General features: G+C 36.7%; 1 protein-coding gene across 5 annotated transcripts in view; it reads right to left on the bottom strand.

Moving 5' to 3' along the window:
- LOC118526002 (glutaredoxin domain-containing cysteine-rich protein 1) overlaps positions 1-15,081 on the bottom strand; it is a 308,805-nt gene that overhangs the window by 205,399 nt on the left and 88,325 nt on the right. For all 5 annotated transcript variants that reach the window (XR_013446329.1, XR_013446333.1, XR_013446330.1 and 2 more), the window contains exon 4: positions 8,982-9,132. The gene's annotated coding sequence lies outside the window, so the exon portion shown is untranslated. The remainder of the gene's footprint in view (positions 1-8,981; positions 9,133-15,081) is intronic.

Raw genomic sequence — 15,081 nt, 5'->3', positions numbered from 1 at the left:
TAGTTAATTAGCCCACAATGCAGTTGCTTCTCCTATGAACAATTAAGAGTTGACAATATAACAATAAATATAAGGTCAGTTCACTCCTTTTGCCTCCAATAGAATACCCATACATGAAGGAAAATCTTGTTAAAGCCAAAGTCCTCGAAAGCAGGACTTGACTGGGTATAAAATTCTGTTATATTTCTTTGTGTTAGTAATGAAGTTGATTGTAATTTTATTTATCACACTCATTCACAGGTTTATATCAAGGAAAGAAAATGACATTTAAGAAATTAATTGAGTGCAGTGTGAAAGATATCTTACATTTGATGTTTTTGAAAGCCTAAATATAAATAAAAATGTCTGTCAAAGCATGTTTCTGAATTTTTATAAGACTATAATTATACACACATTAATAACCCCATTAGGCAGCATGCTTTAGAAAACATTGAAGACTTAGATTATTATGATTAGCATAATAATTGGGTTTTTCGTCAGGAAGAACTATGAATAATTCATTCCAATTAAGTAACTGATAGAACAGTAAATCAACCATCAGTGCCAGAGCCCAGTAAGTTATGGACGGTAGGAAATCACCAGTAAAACTAACTTCTGGGTATAAGATAATAAATTAAAATATATTAAATATTTGTTCTATTACTGGAAAAAAGCACCCAAAATTCTTTCTTGGACTTTGCATGTTTGACAGTGAGTAGATCTGCCCCAGGTATGTGGTGATAAAGTGATTAAACGTTCAAGATATGAGAGGAAAATGTGCCTCTCTTCTAGATAATAAATGTCACATTGTGTTACTTCTCTCCAGCTGTACTAGGTGACTAACTTTTGAAATCAGGTGTAGGAGTAGGTATCACATGGGTTTGAAACAGCTTATGGAGAAAACAGGTGGCTACAAAACTCCTCCAGTCCATAATGCTGGTGTAAATGATTCTTCAAAAGAACAAAAGATTCTATTCCCACATTCGTTTGTCACTATATAAAATGAATGCCAACCCTCACAGGAAAAGGACAGAGACAGCTTATAAATCCAGTTGAGATCCTGGACCTCAGACTATTATTAAATATTCTGCTGTTTCTTCTGGTTTTGCCAGAAGGAAAACAGCCTAAGAACTATACTCATTTTCTGGAAGAGAGATAAAGATCAATTTGAAGATTTTATTAAATAATCAATATTAGGATATAGGAGAAACCTGGTACATGAAGTCCTATCTAATTTATGGAAGTATTAATTTGAAATTTGGGATGTAATAGCCTTTAAATCAAAGCGTATTTGTTTTTTTCTTATAACCTATAAGATTATAGTACATGATCAAGTGGACTCCAACATGGAAAGACCAAATAGAACCTTATTTTAGTGTGAGAGTAACTAAAAATAAAGCATTAGGGAAGAAGTTCAAGTGAACATGGGAACCTGGGAATTGTTTTCCATGCTGACCAGAAGACACATTGGATGAATAAACATTTAGCTCTAATATGAACTGCCTGATCCTCCAATTGACTTTCTGGCCATAACTCTGACCTCAGAAATGCTACTGTTGGGGTTTAGAGTAGCAATGGTCACTGACTAGTAATCCAGTAGAATTTGCACATCAGCCAAGAAACATTGCAATTGGAAACCTCTGCACTGCAATTCTCCAAGACAGGCTACAAACCTGGGAGCCACGCCTAACTCCTTCCTCTCAACTTCCCATCTAATTGGCCTCCCAGTACTGTGGACTTATCTGCAAGCATCTTTCCATACTGTCCACAGTCATGGCTCTCAACGGTACTATGTTCATTCATGCACTGATCCTCTCTTGTTTTGATAAAATGGTCTCCTATTGGCTTTTGTGCCCTCCTCTATGCCCCACTCTGACACAAATCTGATTGCAGAAATCTATCACTTAAAATACTCCAATAATTCCTAATTTCTTTACTTATAATTTGGTGTCCACTAACTTCTCCAGCACCTGCCTTATCAACCCTGTACTTGGCAATAACCCTTACAGATCTCAGAACAGGTCATGCTCTCAAGTCTCTAAGTCTTTGCACATGGATGCTGAGATCAGCCAAACTGCAGTGTCCACCCCGCATAGCTACTACTCTAAGGCCAGATGGCATTTGATTATAAATTCGTACTTAAGCACAAGTCCTAGGGTACCATGGTACTGGGTCTGATTCTGTTTATCCTTTCTCCTTATTTCCTGTTATTTGCAGTCTATTAGCAGCACTGAATTTTGTTCCTCTATGTAAAGGTAAGAGAGCTTCATCCACCCAGCCCAGCACCTAAGCCAGTCTAGGAAGAAATCACTTGGCACAAAGGGTAGACCATAGAGAGACTGCCTGAAACCAGCAGCTAGACCTCTCTAAGTATAACCTGAACAACTATTCTGAAAAAACTTACAAAGGAACAAAATTAAGAGCCTATAGCAACTTCCATTTCTTACATTTTCATAACTTCTTGGGGCACTGAGGATAGACTTGTTCCTAACCTACGACTCCTAAATACCTACAAAAAAGGAAGCTAGCATAATTCCTCATCTTGCCTCCTCCAAAAAAAAAAAAAGGAATTCTTAAAAGGACCTCAGATACTGTATAATTCTCTTTTGGCATTAGAGTGATTTAAGTGATCTATTTCCCAGAAGAACCCAGCAACAGTGGCCTACCTTATTCAAAAGGAAGCATCAATATTATGGAATTAGTGCTAATCTGGGTGTGTGATAAAGGTGTTGTGATTATTAATCAAAAAGAATCTTTACGCATTAGAGGTAAAATGTTTACAGGTGAAATCATATATGCTTGGGATTTGCTTTAAAATAACACAATGTGGGAAAGGGTAATCACAAATGAAACAAAACTGGCCATGAGTTTGATTATTTTTAAACTGAGAGATTAGTGCATGAGGGTTCATGATACAATTCTCTCTTCTTTTGGATGTTTTTTAAGTTCTATAACAAAACCTTTTTTAAAAAGAGAGAATCTTTACAGCTGGTTGATCCCATTTGTTTCTATAAAAGGGGAAAACCTCTACAAGACATGTCAAGGGTTTCAGATCTCCTCTAGGAGATTTTTCAGAGGGTTTCCTATAATATCATTCAGCTCCCTCTATTTGAAAAAAATCTCTCCCACCCCCACCTTCCATAACTCCTATTTATTCACTACTAACTGTAGAGATGCCCCTTCTTGGAAAGCCTTATCTTAATGCCATCCTCCTGCCTGTTTGTGGGAAGTGTCCCTGGAATGCTCTCCCAGCACCCCCTGCTTACTTTTATCAGGGCTGTGATCACACTACATTTTATGTATTTGCTTACTTCCCCGTTTAGAATCTATAACAGAAGCCGAACTTTTTGAAGCTAGGAAACACAACTTACTTATCTTAAGAAAGGATCTTAAAGCACACACAATTTGCTTTATGTTTGGATTTTCTGACAGTTCTCCTAATTTAATGTCTGGCCTGATGAACTTTCTTACTTTTAGAATCTTCTGCATGTGGAGAGGCCAGGAATGAAAAGTCTGTTTCAAATCCCTCAAATCCTTAATCTCTTATGTGTCCTTTAAGTTATGCCTGAAAGCTGAAATGTTTCTTTTTTAACTCATCCCTCTCTTTTTGTATGATAGGCAGTAAGATGGAGCAAGGTAACACTTTCAATGTCCTGCATGGAAATCTTCTTAGCTAGATCACAGTGAAGTGGGAGAGCGAGGTTCTTGTCTCACAGAGTCGAAGAATGAATCTCGAGGACAAAGGAGAATGAGTAAAGTGATAGAGTTTTATTAAGTGAGGATATAGAAAAAGCTCTCAGGGGTTAGAGGGGTCCCGACAGGGTTGCCACTGAGGGCTTTTAGGGATGGTCTTTTATTGAAAGCTAACCAGTGGTTTCAATATATTTCAAACTATTCAATAGTTTCTACATATAACTCCAAAGGGATCCTTAAAAGATCTGGGTATTCCCTTTACCCCAATGTTTAGTTACCCAAGTAAATGATGATAAATTCCTTTGAGAAAGGACTAAGGGACTCACTACTGTATATATTTGCTATGGCATTAAAAAGCCTTTCATGATGGGAATTTGGTCTCTCCAACCGATAGGTTCTAGGGATGATAAATCACTACGGTCTAAAATCTGGGTAAGGGATCATGACTTTCCATTAAAGTCTTCTGTTCATCCTTTCTTGATCTCTTCTAATTACATATTTTATGCAATACCCCTTTTTGGCTACCCCTATATCTTGCCCCTAGGAATACCATGTTCTATGGACCATTTCCACAGATTCCTATAAAATCCCTGTGACTTCATAATTTATGGGACCCAATGAAAAAATGAAATGTGGGGCTCTTTGTTAAGTAATTAAAGAATTACAATGAAATTCAAGATGGTGACAGCATAGCATTAAACAAAGCTGGGAGCCCATTTAAGCACAACTCACACATCCATGAAGTAGCCCTGCCTTCCTGGGTCAGGTCTAGCTGACCCTCATTCCTAATTTACTGCCAGTTACAGTTACTATTTCCACTTTGTTTCTGATAGTTAAATGCTGTCATCTGGCCTCTGTTATTCTGGGATTCTATCCTCTCTACTGTCATTGGGGAGCCCAGTCTTGGAGCATCTCCTACCATCAGCCCTGGACTACAGAGGAGAGCTGTTACTGAGCTTCTCGGAGATGCTGGTGCTTCCTGCACTATTGCAATTCTCATCCTAGGGCCATTGCCAAACTTTTCCTTATCCAAAGTTGTATCCTACAATTGTTTGGTCCACTCCTAGACAAAGTCCCCAAGCACATTCAGGAGCTACAGCTAGATCAACTCCCACAGTTCCTGCTGGCATGTGTTAGGCCATCCTACTGCTGCTTTGTGTGCAATCTCTCCCTTTTCCTAGGATCTGTATTTTCCCACAGGTTTACTGAGATCTTATCTTAGATGAGTTTGGTAACAGATCGGGACAGGTCTTAAGGAGTGCAAGCATTGTTCTTAAGGGCATTTGCCTTATTTGAAGTCTCTGCATAGTCTTCAAGGAAGAGGAAGGCCTTTCTATTCCAATGAGGAAAAGTGGATCATTTCCACAAGTCCTGAGGATTTAGAACACTCGGTGGGGGGAGATGAAAGTAGGTGCTTAAGTGCAACAATCCAAATATTCCATATATATAGACTTTTTATTTTTACATAGTTTAACAATGAGAATGCATCTATATAAATTCCCAAGAAATACTATAAAAAGATGATATGTATTTTTATGTATATATAATATATATTTTCGTGTATATATATAACATATATGGTATATATATAAAAACATTAAAAATATCATACGATATACATGTATATAAAAGGATAAAAACTAAATTCTCACCTATTGCAAGGGACATAGAAGGGACTTTCACTTCTATACCTTTATACTGTTTATATTTTTTTCTTGGACCTTCACTGATGAGAGTTCACTAAATCACCTCCTCAGTTCATAACATATTATCATTATTCGTCCTACTAAGGTTTTCTCTTATTTATATTATTTACTAATATTTACCTATTTATTTTTATCTTCTTCTTAGTTCTTTCCCCATACTCCACAGGCAACTATTATAATGTGTTTCTACTAACATAGTGCATTGAATCATCAATCAGACTCACAAAAACCAAGTCCTACCCAGCACCAGGCTTTATCAATGATTATTCAACTTTACAAGAAAGGAGTCATATCACATTGGAACACATCTTTCTAAATCCCTTTTCCACATTGGCATGCATTTGGATTTAGCGTGACAAGCACTATGGCCAATACAAAATGGCCCAAGGAAGCCTCTTAGTTTTGTGGGTCTCTCAATCTTTATACTCTCTAGTCATGTAGCAAGAAACACTATACAATTAACTTCCATTTTTCAATCCAGCTATGGCTCATAAAGCCATGAAGTGAAGACTAATTCATAATAAATAATCAAGACACACCAGGTATATCCTGCTATAAAGATTCCTTAGATAAGAAATCAGGATATAGCACCATCTGGAAGATCTTCAATTGCCTTCTAATTAGTAAATTCCATTAATTTGATAACAAAAGGGTCTGGCTAAGGTCAGAACTAACTCAGGCAGGGAGAAAGGAACCAAGTATAGTCCTATTTATTAATCCCTTTACAGTGTTTTAAGTTTACCTAGCAAGAACTAGCAGTCCTCACTAATTGTGGTAAAAATAACTTACTCTTGCAAATGTCCCTAAAACATATAACAATGTAAATGTCATAGGAGGATCCCTCCTAAACCAAGTAAGGAGCCCTGAAGCAAAGCTTTGTTTGCTTCACAGTAAATCTATTTGGGGTCCCACGTATATATGGGTCCAACATAAGCCTGCTATTTGGTTTATTACCATGTCTTTATACTTGCTTAGATTTTATCAATAAACATATATTAAATTATTGTATATATTTTTCAAACATCACTGAGGATTTCTTAAAATCTCCAATGATATTTTATATTTTGTTTTCAATTCAAATTTTATGCAAACCCCCCCCCCCCACTCCCTCACCTTGCCTAATAGAGGATGAGTTCTCTGACCAGCAGGATTTCCCTCCTTTGGTTGTCATTCACCTCCATGTTCTTAGAGGCATCATTCCCTCTAGTTTTCATTATCTTTATCAATGACAGAGTCTAGGTAACTAAGACATTGCTAAGAAAAACTCAGTCTACCCCCTTTCAAATTAATAAATTAGTTCATGCATTTGTTTATTCAACAAATAGTTCTTGAGTCCCTACTATGTGTTTAAATGTTATGAGTTCAACAGGAGGGGGAAAAAACATGTTAACTCTCAAAGAGTTTAATTTTTACTGTAAAGCATTCCCCTTACCAAGAAGAAACTTGAGAGTATATGGGGAATACATAAGTACTTTATTCCTGCCTCTTATGATGTAAATAATAACATGCCTCCTCCTGATAACCATTGCTGTAAATTTGTAGACAATGAAATGCATCATAGTGGTTTCATACATCAGCATTTTTAGTCTCACTGCAACTTCCACTTGGAATGCATTTCCAACATTCCTTTCTTCACCCACCTCTCACTCCGCATTCAAAATACAATTTTGATCCTGACTCTTCTCCAATCACACAATGCCCCTCTCCTGAGACCCAAAGCACCCTGAGCATCCTTGATCAAACACTTAGTCTCTTGAAGTGATCTATTTATGTGTCCGTCCAGCCCACCAGCCTAAAATTTCCTCGAGAGCAGATACTGTATCATACTCATCTTTACATATCCAGCTCCGACCACAGTCCTTGCCACGGAGCACGTAATCATTGTAATCATTAAATATTGAAGAGAAAACTCAACTAAAATAACTTCTTGGAACAGAACTTTGAGTTTATACAATCATAATCACCTCAATATGAACTCTGTGGCTAAACACAATAGCTAGCTTTTGACACAGGGAATTTGAGGAGCAGAGAAAGGACCACTGGCAATCTGGCAAAGTGGTTTTCAAACTTTGCTTTTTGGATTTAAGGTAGCGACTGTTTAGTGTTTATTTTTTGTGTACATATTTTGAGGTGACCCTTTTTTTCTAAATAAAGTATGAGCAGAAACATCAACAAATGAAATAACTAAAAGTGAGCGAGCTAGTTGAGATCAGAGGAAATGAGGAAAACAGATGTAGTGCCTTAGAACTCCTACTGCTCCTTGAAGCTCACTGTGGCAATCATCTGGAGGCAGTAAGGACTGTCCTCGGCTGGAGGACTGAGCCAAATTTGATGTGCAGTGACTCTGTTCCTCCATCCCTGCTCACTGCATGATCACTTATTTCATTTTTTTTTTTTTGAGTTGGGCAAATAGATTCTGAAACTGCCAACTTCATCTCTATTCAGAAGTATCAAGTGTTCATGGCTTCCAGGATTCTGAAGTTACTACAGAATCTAAGGAGGGGGTTCTATAAGTGATATATAATTACCTGCTTCACATGTTTATTATCTTTCCTATTATTTAACATGTACTGTATAAAAAGTGTTAAAGAGCAACATTGCTCAATTTATAACATGCATATGAAGCATGTGGGATCTTGTTAAAACGAAGGTTCTGACTCAGTAAGTCAGGAGCAAAGTTGGATAGTCTACATTCTAACAAGCTCCCAGGTGATGCCAATGCTCCTGGGCCAGAGAAGGTGCTTTGAGAAGCAATAAAGGATGCAAAACAATGGATTACTACAGTCTCCAACTCTCACCAAGTTCAGTCTCACAGGAGGCACAGGCCTAACCTATAAGAACTCAAATACAAGGCAGCAAAGCACAAGTAATAAAGAGAATGACGAACACCAAGCAGGCCATGGTGGGAAATTTGCAACATGGGTGGTTTTCAAAATCTCACTTTAAGTGCTTTAAGTGAAAAAGAAATAAGAAAGACCATCCAGAAATCAGTCAATAGGTCCCCAAAAAACTAAATACTTTCTCCAGATTTCTGGTCCCTTTCTGCTCATTGTCTTAGCATTAGGGAATTGGGATTTTGTTTACTATGATGAGCATACTTCTGCTTTCTCATCCCAGAGACAGCAGGAAAGGAAGATGGACCCTAGAGATAGGAAGCTGGAAAATGCTAGCTTCCTCATGGTTTCTGGAAACAGCTTCCTAGACTGGGTAAGTCACCTGACAGAGATGTCACCTTGCAGAGATAGTGTAACTATCAAGCCCCAAAACTATGCTTGTTATCAAACAGCCTGGCCCGCTCTCATGCATAGGTGTCCAGGTGTCAAACTGAAAGGAAAGACAGACGCAGATCTGCCCACGTGCACAGCCGTGAACTGCTGTGGAAAATTCCATGGTGTGTGACACGTTACTTTTCCGTACTCTCACATTTTGTTAACAGGCTAACAGCCGTACTTTCAAAGCATAGTTTTACAAACCTGGATATCTTTGTAATGAAACCATAAAATCACAGGATTGAAAGCCACGTTGATACCATCCTGTGAATGTGCATCAGGATTTCACTCTCAGAACACTGCTTCCAGGAAACAGCACAACAGCCAAACTAACCTGCAGCCAAGCAGTGAGCAAACAATCCTCTTGCTGAAAGAATTGGCTCTGAATTTCATCAAGCTCTCTTTCTCAGAAAGAAAACTCTGGCTCGGCGGTGTTCCCTCAGCTTTTCTTCCAAATTGATGATACTGCAGTAATGTGCTGGACTCTGTAGAAGGAAACACAGGGTATTTGGAATAACACCAGGCTTTAGACTTTGGGCAATGCCTCCTAAGTCCAAGTTTCTTATCCATAAAACAAAAGTAATAAAATCTATTACAGTGACCTGACAAGATATTGTGAAGATTTAAAGAAGCCAATGTATGTGAAAGAACCACAGAAAGTACAAAATAATGATAGTGATAACCAATATTTATTGAGTGAATACTATGTACCCGGAATTTTCTATGTATTACCTGATCTTATACTCAGAGTAATCCAGTAAGTAGGAATTATAGTCATTATTTTACAGATAAGGAAACTGAGGCTAAGAGAGTTTACATCATTAGTAAGTAGCCAAGCATAATACACATTTGTTATTTCTTGGTTCCCAGCATCGTCTCTTTCCCACAGCATTCCAACTTCCTTACAGGGAATTGTATCTCATTCGTTAAGAATAGTCTTCATAGGGGCACCTGGGTGGCTCAGTCATTAAGCGTCTGCCTTCGGCTCAGGTCATGATCCCAGGGTCCTGGGATCGAGCCCCGCATCAGGCTCCCCGCCCTGCGGGAAGCCTGCTTTTCCTTCTCCCACTCCCCCTGCTTGTGTTCCCTCTCTCGCTGTGTCTCTCTCTATCAAATAAATAAAAAAATCTTTAAAAAAAAAAAAAGAATAGTCTTCATAGGTAAGAAATAGTTGACTCCATTACAAAAGTTGAAGGGCTGGATTCTTCTTTCCGCTAGACCGGTACTGGAAGAGGGACAAAATGTAGCCACTCTTTTCTGGGACTTTGATCCTTGAGGAAGTAGTGTGAGGCTTTAAAAAATGGTGAGTCCCATTCAATCAGAAGCAGCATCTTGATCTGACTATTTCTATTTTGAGAAATTTCCTGTAGTTCTTGCTTCTTTAACTCGCCCCAAACTACAGTTTCTGCCTATGTCAGGATATGATTCTCCAATCTTCAGATTTGTTATATCTTGACAGTTTGTCAATATATTTACTTTTTGTTTAAGTTAGCCAATATTTGGGTTTTTGCAATCAAAACAAGCTAACTGATATACCAAGCCAGGATCTCAACCCACAGTAGCATAATTTCTCCATATCTGTAAGTAAAGTTCATGCATGAAACCAATTAATGATACCATCTCTTAGTAGGTCACTTCAAGTATTAAAACATACAGTGTTTCTCATTTCCAACAGCTGTATTAATCCATGACCCACATATTAATTCATATAACTTACCTTCTAAAAATAAATGTAAAAATTATTTCTCAAGGATAATTTAGAAATTCTCTTACGTGCTATAGATTTAAGGTGAAATCACTGAGTCATTTGGGAAATTGAGCTGATAGGAACCTATGAGATCATTTTCAGCTACCTTTGTATAAATATAAATATCAATAATTTAATGAAAACAACATCTGGCAGGCTTAAACATTCTTCTTTAATTTGGTATAGGATGCAACGGCTACACGGCCTAGATGCAATGCATGATAGGTAAGTCTCACCAAATACAAACTGTAAACAAAGACTACAGAAACAAAATTTATCTTTCTGAGCTTTGTGTTTTTTCAAATTTAAGAAATCTCCAGGCTCTGCTAAGTAAGTATATTATTCCAGCAGCTTCTGGAGTAGTCTAAATGATCATCATAGACATCAAACAACAGAGAGCTTTCAAAAAGAAAAAAAGAAAAATGGTTCAGCCCCAGTTTAATTTCCTCTCTACTTTCAAAAGAACATATATTCACCGGGATGCTTGGGAAAAGAACTTTCTTCCACTCTGTTGACACTTTTTTGTTTCTGCTAGATGAAAAAAAGAAGCCGTAAACTGATCTGGGCACTTAGATTTGCAGCTTTATAAAGAAGGGACTGTAAAGCCAGGCATGTTACATGTGGGAGAGGGAAAGGGAAGCACAGCAATGGGCTGCTACATTTGTCTGGAGCTGTTACCACTCACCCCGAGGTAGGGTCAGTTCTTCAGTTCTTCGTGAAAGAAACAAAATGTAATACACATGCATCACACTGGAATATGTACATAGGACCGAATGAAATTTTCAAAATTCTCTGCCACATGCAAAAAAGCACTCACATTTGTTAAATATCATTTTCCCCACTCCAGGCTTGAAAGATTTTCTTTTGGCAGGTATTTTTTGAGCACTTTGAGGGACTATGTTAAGCATGCTTTGATCTCAAATCAATACCTCACTCACTCGGAAGTTCCAAGCCAAGGGACCATCTTATAAAACATTACAGAGTCTTTCTAGTAATGCTGGTAACCCAATCTGGTTGAATATGCCCAAGTGGAAACCACAGAACACTGAATTTCATCATATATAAGATGTTATCAGAAAGTAGGCTTTATACATTTAAGCAAAGTATAATTTTAGCAAAGTAAATAAAGACAATTTGGTCAAATATTTAATTTGATGCTGACTTTTATTGAATGTGTGATTTTAGAATCATGTAAGTATTAAAAATACTTGATCTAAAATAATGAATTCTGTCCAATTAGAAGTTTTGAATAACCATATCCTTAAAAAAAAAATTAGATGAATGAAAATACGGGCATAGAATCTCCTCAGAAATCTCAAATGGAATTATTTGATGGATTTGGAACATAATTAAAGAAATTTCTATTCACTTCTTTGAACATATTCAGAGAGAAGTTTAGAAGTCTCGGTATACATAGAACAGAACCCTTCTATAAAGACACTGCAGGAAAAAATACCTATAATGACATGGTCCAAGAATATCACCTTTACCCTGAAAGTTACTATGTTTAACCCTTTCATTCACAATTTATTTCAAAAATTGGTCTAATGCTTTCACTCCATGAAAGCATTTCATCAAAATGTCCTTTTAACAGGACAAACTTCTCTTCGGCTTGGAAAGACTACATCCCACTCTTAGACAAGCAATCCTGTGTCATACCTGCAGCGCCATCCAACAGAACTGGAGAGGTAACTCTTTTTGTTTTGTAAATATTTTTGTTGTAAATCTTACTACTCACACACTTTTTGTGGAGCCAAAGTGGGGGAAAATAAGAAATAAAATCAATGTTTGTATTTTAAACTTGGAAATATGATGAGAAGATACGTGTGCACGTGTGTGTTGCCTACTCTCTAGAACGTAGGCTCACAGAGTAATAGCTCCTTTTCTTCCTATTACAGAGATTAATAATCTTCTTCTCTCAGTAAAAATGGAAGCTAGCATTTATTGAGTAGTAATTATGTGCCAGGTACCATACTATATTCTTCAGGCCCTTTGTCTCATTTTACTCATCCAAGAACGCCATGACTAAGGTTAGATTCAAACTACAGAAAACTTTTAAGTTATTCATTGAAAAATTATTTATTGAGAAAGTACTATCAGCCACTATTCTGAGCTCTGACCATAGAAGAGTAAACAAAAAAACACAAAGTCACTGTTCGCATATAAAGAACAAAGAACTTAAAAGCATTCACAGGTAAAAGAAAATCTTTAAGAATAACAATTCAACTAAAAACAAATCTATAGTTACAATGGGAGCCAGAAAAATGTTGAGAAAATGTATTCAATGGGGGGCCCAGGTGGCTCAGTCCTTAAGCATCTGCCTTCGGCTCAGGTCATGGTCCCAGGGTCCTGGGATCGAGCCCCACGTTGGGCTCCCTGCTTGGCAGGAAGCCTAATTCTCCCTCTCCCACTCCCTCTGCTTGTGTTCCCTCTCTCGCTGTGTCTCTCTCTGTCAAATAAATAAAATCTTAAAAAAAAAAAAAAGAAAAGAAAATGTATTCAAAAATATATTCAAAAGTCAATCTGGATTTGTATATCCAACTAGATTATCATTCGAGAATGAGGGCAAAACAAGTAAGTTATTAGATGAAAACAGATTCCCCCATTAAGACATCCTAAATAAAAGCACCTAAAATATACTTCTAGAAGAAAACAAATGATCCCTGAAAGGAGATCGAAAAGCACACAATGGTGAGCAAAGTAGAATCCAAAAAATACCGCAATGATGGTGGTGATCATTATCCTTTGTGTATGGACGGCATCTTACCCATCCTAAAAATTATATATATACATATTTACATATTTAAGCTTGAAAAATATTATTTTCCTTTAAAGAAATTAACCTGAATATAGTACCATTTGTATGAAGAGAAAATAAAGTCCTATTTTCTTTTAAGCATAATTATGAATAATGGCTTCTTCTAGGCTCTGCTGTTTTAATCAGTTTGATTTTTATCTTTTTCTATGCTCAAATTGTCACAGCTTGGCCAATGAAAGCTCTTTTTAAGTTGGCTTCTGAGTCCTGTCAACACCACATCAGAACATTTCAAAGCATACTTGCTTTCTGGCAACAAAAGTTTCTAGCTTAATCTTGAAATATCTCTTCCCAAGGCATAGAATTAGCTCCTCCTAGAAGCACTGATACTTTTAGTTAAGTTTTACCATTTCTCTATGATAGCCCTCTTGAAAGTTTAACTCCTCACAACACTATCAATGAACCTCTTTATTTTATGATTTGATAGACCAAATAATTTCTTGCTCTTTTTTATTCAAATTCATATAATGACTTAATTTTTAAAAATCTGCCCATAAAAATTAAAGTCTAGGAGACAGTGCTAATATTTTGAGTCATTTGCAATATCTGTATTCTGTGTATGATTTTATGCACATTTATTGAATCACTCAAAGCCTATTTCAGCCCAATGCTTCTAATTATTTTCAGGAAGTTTCATAATTTTTCTAATTTTTATAGGGCTATATTTCTAAGAGCTGCCATTGTCTTTAGTAAGTTTTATAATTACTTATAATTACTTTTCGTTCAACTATGAGAGAAAAATTTTAAAGTCAACTACTTGAAAAATGCTAAGAAATATACTTTATCCCTCCATACACAGAGACAAAAAACAAAGAGCTTTGGTAGTTCATTTTTTTAACTCAAATAAGAAAAGCATTATATCTGTAAATAATAAGGTAAATTAAAATTGGAAAACACCTTTCAGTCTTTGCTTGTAGAGAACGTGAGATTTGTATGCAGAAAGACAAACTATTCATCAGGGAAGTTCAGTATCTAAGCCCTCACAGAAAAAGCATCTTTAGATCTCTTCGATAATATTTACATGGCCAAATGATACCTTCTGGTGCAAGACTGATTGAAACTGACACTTTTAACAGTATGATTGCTCCAACTGGAGAAAGGACTCCTAAGGATCGAGTAGCAATGCTCAATTAAAAGTGCCTGAATATTATAGAAAATGATACTGATTATCTTGCCTCTGAACCTCAAATTAATTTTGCAAGATAACTGTCTACAATTTAAGTAAGACTGCCTCTATTATGTGATTTATGAGAACTATCTTGAACCTCTTGGCCACTTAACATATGACTTTTCAAAAAGTAATTGAGAGGGGCGCCTGGGTGGCTCAGTCCTTAAGCCTCTGCCTTAGGTGTAATCACCTATCTGGCTCCCTGCTCTGTGGGAAGCCTGCTTCTCCCTCCCCCACTCCCCCCTGCTTGTGTTCCCTCTCTCGCTGTGTCTCTCTCTGTCAAATAAGAAAACAAAAAATTTTTTAAAAAAAAAGTAATTGAGAAATGTGTTTCTTTTTCTGGCTGGAATTTAGTTAAGAGGTTTAATAACAATAACTTGAGATATAGCATCTAGATACATGAATATTTATAATCTTTGTTTAGCTTTGCCAAAACCAAGCTGCAATTAGAATCCAAATTCTTCACCAAACCATTAGGGTTTTTTAACAGAATAAAAACAAAAAGTGATTTTGGCTGAATCTGAAATGATAATTTGTCCCAAACTGTTGCCATTTGGTCCTATATTCATTCCAAAGGGAAAGCCAAGTGGAGAAATTGAATCTACATTAAAAGGTAGGCTTTCCTGAGGCTGCTTTTATTCTAGTATCATCAGTCAATATATAATTAAATATTTTGTTAGAGTAAAAAATGTGGTATTTTTCCC

This window comes from Halichoerus grypus, chromosome 3, assembly GCF_964656455.1.
Source record: "Halichoerus grypus chromosome 3, mHalGry1.hap1.1, whole genome shotgun sequence".
In the NCBI taxonomy this organism is placed as follows: domain Eukaryota; kingdom Metazoa; phylum Chordata; class Mammalia; order Carnivora; family Phocidae; genus Halichoerus; species Halichoerus grypus.
The sequence above is the reverse complement of the archived record's forward strand: the minus strand, read 5'-3'. Positions and strand labels throughout refer to the sequence as shown.